The sequence below is a fragment of the Larus michahellis genome, chromosome 2 (assembly GCF_964199755.1).
Source record: "Larus michahellis chromosome 2, bLarMic1.1, whole genome shotgun sequence".
Taxonomy (NCBI): Eukaryota; Metazoa; Chordata; class Aves; order Charadriiformes; family Laridae; genus Larus; species Larus michahellis.
The window spans coordinates 37147448-37157571 of NC_133897.1; the positions used below are offsets into that span (position 1 = coordinate 37147448).

General features: G+C 38.9%; 1 long non-coding RNA gene across 2 annotated transcripts; it reads left to right on the plus strand.

Moving 5' to 3' along the window:
• Positions 1-555: 555 nt before the first annotated feature.
• LOC141738257 (uncharacterized) lies at positions 556-9632 on the plus strand. 2 transcript variants are annotated; one of them, XR_012585350.1, is made up of 4 exons: positions 556-629; positions 1421-1516; positions 6329-6877; positions 7762-8195. It is a non-coding gene; the product is annotated as an uncharacterized LOC141738257 (long non-coding RNA). The 2 variants fall into 2 exon arrangements; XR_012585351.1 differs by having other exon boundaries at positions 559-629; positions 6329-6413; positions 7762-9632.
• Positions 9633-10124: the final 492 nt, after the last annotated feature.

Below are 10124 nucleotides of genomic sequence, written 5' to 3' on the forward strand. Positions count from 1 at the left end.
GCAGGCGACATACACAAAAAAGCACGCCTCAGGCGTACAATCCATTTTTTAGAGCTTAATAAACCCCCTCTTCCCCTTACTCATATGTCTATCAAACAACTGTTGCGAGGAAAAATTAATAATTTTTGTTTCTGCAAATAAAAAATCACTTTCCATTGTTTGGTGCAAACTTGGGTTCTGATTATGTAATGAAACACGCAGTGCTTTAATGAACTCTGATACAGCGGCATGTATCGATGAGTGTCATAAAATGAGTATAAGTGAAAAGAATGAGGGAGGAGAAATAACGAATGTATGACACAAAACCAGAGTAAAAACTCCCATTGATTTTAATGGACCTGGGATTTCAGCCAGAATGTTCTCTATGATACACTATCCGCTTTTTAAACAGTTGCATCATGCCTTAAAATTTAGCAAAAGTACTTGAAATGACATGTGAAACCACTGCATTCTCAGGCTCAGTGTCAAGATTAGCGCAGGCTAGCTATTGTTTCACAGCTCTGGAGAGGCTTGATACGGCTTTATCTTCACTTAATAATTTTATCTTCTGTTTTTGTTGGAGGCTATTTCTCATCTACCAAAACCTCTCACTGCAGCAGTGAGTACAGATCTATACAATGGGCAGAGGAGTGAGTATTATGTTTGTGAACGTTACAATACTTTTGTGCTGAATAGCGTGCATTTAGAGATGCTACATGTTCGGTAAAAAGGCAAAGCTATTTATTCTTCTGTTACTTGCATTGTTAGTTGGAGACTTTGATTTGGCAGTCGTGGCTGGTGAGGCACGCAAGGCTGGAGCGGTAATGTCTTCTTTCAGCTACAACTCCGGTTTAGGACATGACTCATGTAGAAGGCTTCCAAATGTAAAATACTGCTACCTACAGATGCATTCTGTACTGGGTTTTCTCAAAAGTCCGTTGATTTTCTTCAGTGACTGACCGCTGATTTCCAATATGCTTATGTTTCACTATTCTGAAAAAGTATTTGTTGCTCTCAAGCATGGAGGTTTGTTTTTTTTTTTCCTTATAGAAAACTGTTCATTTTAACATTTTTTAAAAGTTCATTAAGAAATCAAATGCAAAAGGAATGGTAATAATACTTAGTGTTAACCAGTTACTGGCAACCTGTGCACTTAACCACGCTCTTAAAAGTGTACTTCGAGACATGCAATATGTCAGTATGTTCAAATGTATTTTAGGTATAGTTTAAAAAATAGTGCAATAATGTAGAATGTAAAATGTATTTAAAACACTATGATATAATTTTATTTAATTCTAGAACGGTTTTTCCTAGTATTAGTATGATAAACTGCAGTAAAAATATTATTCCAATTTAAATTATAATGTAAAACTCGTAGCTGAAGATTAAGGAATTATTATTAGGGTTGCATTTTACTTTAAGAATCCATCTGCTTTGGCAGAATGCTTCCAACTAAGAAGATTCAAGAAGGTGGTAACTGCACAAGACAAGGCAAAAGCACATGATACAGACGACCAAGCTGTGACTTTTTTGTGAAGTAAGGAAAAACAATATTTCACAGAATATTAGCCTTAACTTAAAAGGTGGGAGAGTTTTATGATAGAATTTACTTTTCTTATGAAGAGAAGACTGTTTTCCAAGGATCCTTCTTTGGCAGCTTTGTGAAATAGCAAATTGGGTTTTGTTTTTTTTTGTTTTGTTTAGTTTTGGGTTTTTTGCATTTTGAAAAAATTAGTACATTATAAGAATTAATATTTAATTTGAAACTCTAGTTGTGCAGGATGGAAAATTAATTCTCTGATTAGTGGCAGAACTTTTATGGTATTCATACAATAAATAAAGACTCGGTCATAAACATCAATCAATATTATAGAATGTTTTAAAACAAATGTAAACAATTTATATTATGACAATTTGTAGCACTGCTTATTGATAAAAAAAATTATACATACAAACTCAGTGGCATATCATTCTAATTCTTAGTTGGTTATTATCTGAGATTGCTCTTGATTAAATATGATTTGTGTTGTATCTGTGTAATTCTGTACTTCATTACTATAATAAATGTGCATTAAAACTGCATTATAATGTCCTAATTGTGAAATTGCCATTGAGTAAATGAAGGTTATGAGCACTGTAATGCAGTTTTTTACCAAAATGTTATATTTCCTAGTGCTTAAATTTCCTTGCATCTTAGAATCATAAAATTAATTGCTAAAGTTAATAAATAATGATAGATAGTCTAAGCAAGTCAGCAGCAATTCAGGGAATAGAATTCAGGTTTCCTGAGTTCTCACTGTCTCTCTAAAAAGGAGACAAAGACTATGCCTCCTTCTCTAATTGTAGAGGTGACTGATAGAAATATAATTTTGTTAGAATCTGAACATCACAAAATAAGATCAAGTGTCAAAATAAAATTTCAAGATACAAGGACATAACTTAACGAACTTTCATGCAAGTCCAGTGGAAATCTTTCTATTGACCTTAATAAATTTTTTTCAATTTGTAACGTGTTGGCATCAAGGGTATGAATAGTCCTGTTAGTTAAGTAACTAATGCTTTTTGCTCATTAACATCTTGTAGTTTAGAAATTTGCAGAATTAACCCCTAGATGTCTCCTAAAAGCCCACAAAGCTTCAGAAGGACTTCATATGAGTTACAGATTCCAAACGGAGTGACTCAGTCATCTGCATTTTTAAGATAATGGATCTGCAAGGTGATCGCTGCTGGGTTGGTGTAAGAGTATCTGCAAAACATTAGTATTTTGGAGAACAATATAAATTTCAAAATTTGCTTTTGTTGTGCATTAAAATCAAACTAGGACCTTCCTGAAAAAATGCCGAAATGGACATACAAAGACAGAACTCAGTGCGAATATTCCCTTTTACCCTGTCTGAAGTTGTTCAGCTGCGCGTAGCTGGCCCAGAAAGACATTAACATGCTGAATCAATGGGATTTGAACCTCTCTTGCCCATATCCCCCCGGGAATGCCTGAACGCTGAGCAGCCATCTATTTTGAGGAAAAGAAGGGAAAGTTTGTCTTTCGCTTTTTTTCTTCCTAGAAATTAACTTCTGAATCTGAGAAGCCTTCTTACTGGAACAAATACTTTCCCACAAAAAGGTTCTGTTTCAGCAAGTCAGCATTTTCAGATGCAAACAAATATATTGTGGGAAAATTCCCAACAAGCTTTGCTTTGGAGTCCTTCGGAAAAAACCATGCGAGGGAGAATTGTTGGAATGGCATTTACAAAGGGATACGCATACGTTCCTTTATAGAGTCCAAATAAAGTGACATGGTGGTATCTAGGACAAAGACTTGAAGGAATTTAACCTTTCGTTTTTAGGGCAGTAGAAATCCCTGCTACAAGAAAAATCAGACAGAGATAAATAAACAACCAAATTCTGTACTGTCCACCACAAGCCATGGTTTAATCCGTTTATAACCACTTTTATGGAGATTGTGCTGGAGCTCCTGGGCAGATTCCGCAGGACCAGAGCTGAGATGTAGCAACCAAGAGGTTATTGACATAAGAGGCCCAACTTTCTTGAACGATGTGTCCTAGAAATGGAAACCAAGGGTCATCTTGCTCAGACTGGTGAAGAGCTACTTACGTAAGTAGTCTCACTGAATTCAAACCTGTCCTAAAAAGGCACTTAACGATCTTCTGGCTGCAACAATGTGAAAAGAAGGCAAATAAGTAGAACGAGAACTGTTCAGGCTGTAGTCAAATGCTTCTTGCAGAAATGTCTGGGGCAGTCATGGAGTTACCTGCTTCTTCCATCTGTCCCTCATTGGCAATTCGAACTAACCCACGTGGTTTCACGGTGATGGAGAGAAGAACTGGCATAGACCATTCCTGGGGTGGAAGCTGTAAAGCCTGATGCCATCACTGCCATTTCTCCGGTGGGCATCTGTCTGTGGCCTTGGTATTTGATTGCAACTTTTCCTCAAGCCTAGCAAATCGCAACTGGTGACCTTCAAGGCTGAGGGAAAGAATTCATGTGGCAAAACTTAATGAATAGATATCGGTAATGCAACTGGCAACTGCAGACTAGCTGAGAGTGCAAAGAATGTTAAAGGAAGTCACCCCCTCCGCCCTGCACGCACATTTTTCTGGGCCGTTTTAATAAAGAGACAAAAGTAGTGTCATTTGCAGATGCTAGTCTTGTATGGAAGTTGGGGAAGCATTTGGGAAAGAAAAACTCTTCTTACATACTGAATAACCAAAGAAGATAGAGGGTGGTAGAAAAAGCACACGTGACAGTTGTGTTGTGTGACAGTTTCTGTTATCCTCCAAACCTTTTGCCTGGCAAATCCCTTCTTTTTTCTCTTTCTTTTTTTTTTTTCCCCTTAATTTTTGGGGTCTTATACACAGCTCACCCCTCAAGGCACAAGCACAAATACTAACTGAAACTTACTTGCTATGTATCCAAAGCACTAAAACACTAGGTAGTAACTACTATTTACAAATATTTTTTAAAATAATATTTGACTTAGAAATATCCAGTGAACACTTACTTGATAAAAATCAGAATATCTCTACCTCATTTATTTCATTTCTACTATCTATATCAAAGCATGAATTTGGGGAAGATAGGGTTATTCAAGGAAAAGAAACTGAATCTGTAGCAGAAAAGCCCTTTCCTTGGTCTCCTTAAACACATACGTGAAGAATTATCAAGCAATCCTATGACACAGAGGCATTTGATTAGGAAAGACCTGCTCTAATGGAAAGGCTTTAGTTAGCTCAGGGATGGGAGAGATGCTACACTTCCCTATGAATCCCAGAGCTGTGGGATCTTCTGGTCATTCCAGTTTTAGCTCCCTCGGAGGCTGTCGCTGTGCTGAACACTCGGCAGCTTCAGAATTCACCCAGGATGCAGCCTGGTTACTCCAGGAGGTACCCAGCTCCATGAGCCATGTTTAAAACATCAGCTCCTGTCTCAGAGGTAACAGGCTGGGCATGGTGACTCGAAGTCCCACTGAAATAAGTGTTGTACAACCAGCCTTCAGAGACCATCTGTACCTCCTCCAGAACACTACGGCTTTTCGAAACAGTCTGGAAAGAGGAAGCGCACTCATCTCACCTCCTGGGAATTTCTGAAGAATACAGTTCAAAAGTTTCCGCTTCCACTATTTCCTTATTCTAAAGAAGAAAAAGTGTCTTTGTCCTGTCCAAGTCTTGAGGAGATGAAACGGAGTTTGTCACCTTAGGTTCAGAACATTAACGATCACTTAGACTTTCACCTCTGCTCAGGAGTGATTTATGGCTTTCACCTTGCAGGACACACAATTCAAATCACCATCTGCTACGTTCACAGGAAGAATCTTCGGGCCAAATCGTTACGGCAACCCATTACTCCTCCGGCTTTCTACACCACCAGGAAACGTCAGCGAATGCCAAGCTTTTGCAACGGCAAACAAAGGGAAATGGGTATTCGTATCTACCATTACTTTCATAATTGGTTGAACAGGGAAAAAACAATCTTACCAGGAAATCCTCACAAGTCTGAACTACATCTATCAGCCTTGTTTGCTTGCCAGTTCTTCTGATGAACCACAGGAAATATATTCCAACTCCAGCACAGATTGTTCGGAGGAGACAAGATAGGCTCATTAGCTCTGTGACCTACAGGCAGTAGGCACACACACACAAAACGTTCAGCCTTTGGATGGGGCAGCGCAGATGCAACCCAATGGGCTTGCCTGGCACGACTGGGTTGTGTGTTCGTGTTTATGTTGATCACATAACCCTGGCTGGGCTTCCTTATCAATGCATGCGTGACCTCGATAGAGCAGGCTGTTAGATCCCAGGCTCTCGTGCATGACAAACCCGGATAGCGCAGGTTCCCCTGCATGCAGCTTCCCAAAGAACTGGATTTCTTCTGTGCTGGAGGGTAAGTAACTCTTCAGTAAAAACACTAATTGATGCACTGATAACTTATTAGTAGAGTCACTCAAAAGAGTGGTGGAATTGCTGGACAGCATTTCCTAGGCATAGTAAGCCACAGTTAGAGCGTGCCTTTGTTTTTACAAATACATGATTTTGTCAAAGCTATCTGTGCAACACACCGTGAAATGCATTTAAATAAATAATATGAAGAACTGAACAGTATGTTTAAAATGAAATACATCAGAAGGTAAATGAGGTATATTCAATGGTTCTGAAGGTTTCTGTTCCCTCCAGTTAAATTTTCTATCAAATAGAGAATTTCACTGCATTTATTGGTTTGTTGTCTATAAAACGTTTAGCAAATTTATATATGCCCTACTCAGCTGCTTTCAAATAAAGGAGTTACAAGCTGTCTGACTAAAGGATTTATTTTTTTTTCTCACTGAAATCCACAGGAAGATGTCTGTCAACTTCATTAAGAGAAGGAAGAAAACTTTATAAAAGTCTCCTTTTGAAACTGATTGCCGGGAGTCCTGTACTGTAAGAAAAATGTTGCTCTCTAGATCCCACCGTGGCGCTCTGCTAATTTTATGAGTTTAGGAATAGCCTGTCAAAATTCTGAGACACACGGGGGTCCTAATCATGAGCAGCTTGTTCCAGCGAGAATCGTATTTCTTACGTCGAAGGACAGCAGTGGGAAAAGTGCCTCATTTGCACCTCACAGAAAATGTGCTTTTCCTCCCTGATTTCTCAGCCGAATGCAACAGGAGACTTCCTCTGGCCCTTAGCAACAGCCCTGAGCGAGGGCCGACAGAGAAGAGCAAGGAGCAAAGCCAGGACTAGCAAAGAGCTATTGATTCGTCAATGAAAGAGAACATTTTCTGAAATAAAAAAAAAAAAAAATCAGCGAGTCACAATAAGTCTAGGACAAGTCTAACTTTAGTGACTAGAAGTAAAAAGGACAGGCAACTTAAATTGACATTGATCTTCCTGGCATTCCAAGGGTAATATTTTCATTATGATAAAATGTTCTATAACAACCTCTCCGGTGAATTGGGCACAAGCATGCTTTTCTTCTACATTGGTGCTGCCTATCTTCCTGTTCCACCTATTTTTATACCATTAAAAAAATATTTGTTTAGGCAATGCAAACAAAATCCCCCCCTTCCATGTGTTTAAGTTCCCTTGCCGTTTATGCTATAATACAGTACAGGAGCAATGAGACAGCTGAGAATTTTGTTTCAAACCAGTTTGCTGATTTTGTCTCCTTTTCAGTCTCCATTCAGAAAAACAACCCTAAAACTTGCCCAAAATGTTTGTAAGCGTATAGGACCTGGATACAGGTTCTCCAGCACCCTTCCCAACAAGCACATGGGTGGAGGTACATACATAAATACAAACACACTTATGTAGGTGGACAGACAAATGTGTTTTGTCCACAGAAGTATTTTTGTGTATGCTAATACAGAATAATCAATAAAAAGGTTTTTTTATATATGTATAAAAAAATATACAAAAGCTTTTTCAAACATTTTTAAACTTTGGTCCTCAAAAGTTAAGACGGGAAAAGATGGAATTACAAATAACCCCCATGGATTCTCATCTTGCATGAATTTCCACGGGTTTTTTGGTCTGTCTTCATCAGGCAATAATTCATCTCACTAATATTTTTCGTAGCAGGGAAACGGTTTGTGTGCCTTTCAACACTGCTCCAACGATATATAGTAGAATTACATGACAAAATGTATTGGTAGCAGATATATAACTATTACTTGTTATTCTAAAGTATCAACAGTGCATTCATGGGCTGCACAAAAGACAGTCTCTGATTGAAGCCCTGTAGAGTCTCTGTGAAGATTTATGTGATTTTTTTTTTTTTTCCCCGCAGCTTATGATGTGGCAGAATGACCAGTTTATGATGTGGGTGGAACTTCGTTCAACACATGAAAATGCCTCCGCTCTCCAGATTCTGTTCTCCTGTGGTAGGCAGTAATGCTTTCTGCCCTCCATATGGCCACCATGTGCCAGCAGACACCAAATTGGTGTGTGGGTTAAATGTAAAATAACCACAAGAGCTCCTGAGCCAATAATTACAAAGCTCCTTTTGATATGGTTAGCGTATCATTATCTGTACTGTGCAATAATAAAACAGAGCTCATGTTGTCCCCCTCTTCTCCTTCAGTAGCCGGGGAGCTTACTGCAAAATTACCACACATAATTGATGTCCACGAAATGCTTTTAGGAATTGTCGTAGCAGCAGCAAAAAACACACCAAGTTCTCGGTTCTAATTAGACATTAACTTGAATAAAATGCTGGAGGGGAAAAAAAAGGCTTATTCTGTGCATTCACTAAAGGCATGTATCTTGCATCCTGTTCTGAGTTGGCTGGTCTCTGGGGTAGATCAGCTGGTGTGGAGAGCTTCTCAGATGCTTAAGAAGTCCCTCTGTCCATTTGAAGCCTAAATTATCAATTTTTAGCGCTCAGTACCTGTGTGTACAAGGAACACGCCGGTCTGTAAACAGTGCTAGTTTCCCACTTCTTTCCAGGTGCAGTTCAACACTTGGATGTGAGGTATTTTATGATTTTGGCCTTGACACAAGTAGCTCAAAAACTAGCCTCTGTGCTTTTACCCAACAGCTGAGATAAGCTGGGATTCAGAAGCTAATGTTTTCTGGATATGCCTCGCTAAAGCATAGGACAGGTCATTCTCAGTAAAGGGCTCATGACTATTGCTTTGCTTTGGTGCACTAGATCCCTAGATTTTTGCAAGTGTTTTTTATAGACTTGAGGCTTTTGAGAAGGTGAATTTAGTGGGAGGGATTTGTTGAGCAGGGAATGCTCGTACTGGCTTTTCTCCTACGCTTGGTACCTTTGGATTATTACTGGTCACAGTTCATAGTGGTATTTTGTGTGTTATTATGACTGACCTGCTGTGCTAATTGAAAACAAATAGGACTTCTCGCTCATTTGTCTTCTGAACATGTGGTTCACAACATTCTCGCTGTCTGGTCCAGGATGGGCTTCCTACCCATCTCCTTGCAGCATCTATAAAGCAATAGATGAGCACAAAGCTGTCTTTATCTGAAAATCCACAAACATTTCTAAAATCAGGAATAGAGAAGTTGGTACACATACAAAATCCAGTTAGAAAGTAACTCACATAAATCGCAAATAGGATTTTCAGTTTTGTCGCCTATTCGTCATTTGTAACAACCGTCAGTGGTTATGATGAGCTTTATCATCTTCCTCCTTATAGTGTATTAATTATGTCATTATGTTATTAATTATAGTGTATTAATTGTTAATTATGCTGAATTAAATAATACAGAAAAGTATGTGGAGGGTATACAAAGGAAAGCTATGTGTATATATAAATGTGTACAGGGGCAGGGCTCTAAGGGATCTGTCGTTCATGCTCCGTAATGGATTGTCATTGTTTCAATGCTTTTGGTGTTACTCTCTGATCGAGGCCTTACACCTGAGGGAAGTGAAAGACATCTCCGCGGCAGCTTCTCCAGCTGTGATTTCCCACCTAGGCTTCACATTGCCTGCTCTGGAAAACCAGCAACGTGACACTTCATTGAGAACCCTGTCACACGTCAGGAGTGGCTGCAGCTCCTTCTCACGTTTTGTATGAGCAATTCCAGCTCAGCTTTAAGCTTTATTAAGACTGTCAGGCAATGCTTACACAAAAAAAAAAAAAAATCTTTCTGATTTGCATTGGTAATTTGCATTTAATTACAATTGTATTTATATCTAAAATGCTAGCTATATTATTTATATCCTTTTTTTTTCCAAATCTGTTATAAACTAGTCATTGGTTTCCTGGCCCTGACAGCTCCCACGGGTATCAAACACCCTCTAAGTACTAGATTTTTGCACTGGCTCTCTGATTTGGCTGACAGACATGCAAAATCACACACAGGCAAACTGCTCCAAACCAGGTTGGCAGAGACTGAAAGCTGTTACTCTCTGGAGTCTGGCCAGAGATAGATGGGAATTACAGTAATTTTGGAGTCTCAGTCAAGTTCCTGGCTGACCAGTATCTACATCACAAAGCCACCACTATACCCTTTGCTTGGCAGTAATTAGTACTTTGTTAACAGTCTCCATAGGGAAACTTAGCAAAAAGCACAAGACATACCAGAGAGAGAGTAATAGGGCAAAGAGCTGAATATCCAAAATAGCTATATGGAAATACCAGCAATATGTTGAATAAACAGGAAAACTCAAAGTCTTCATATGCACAA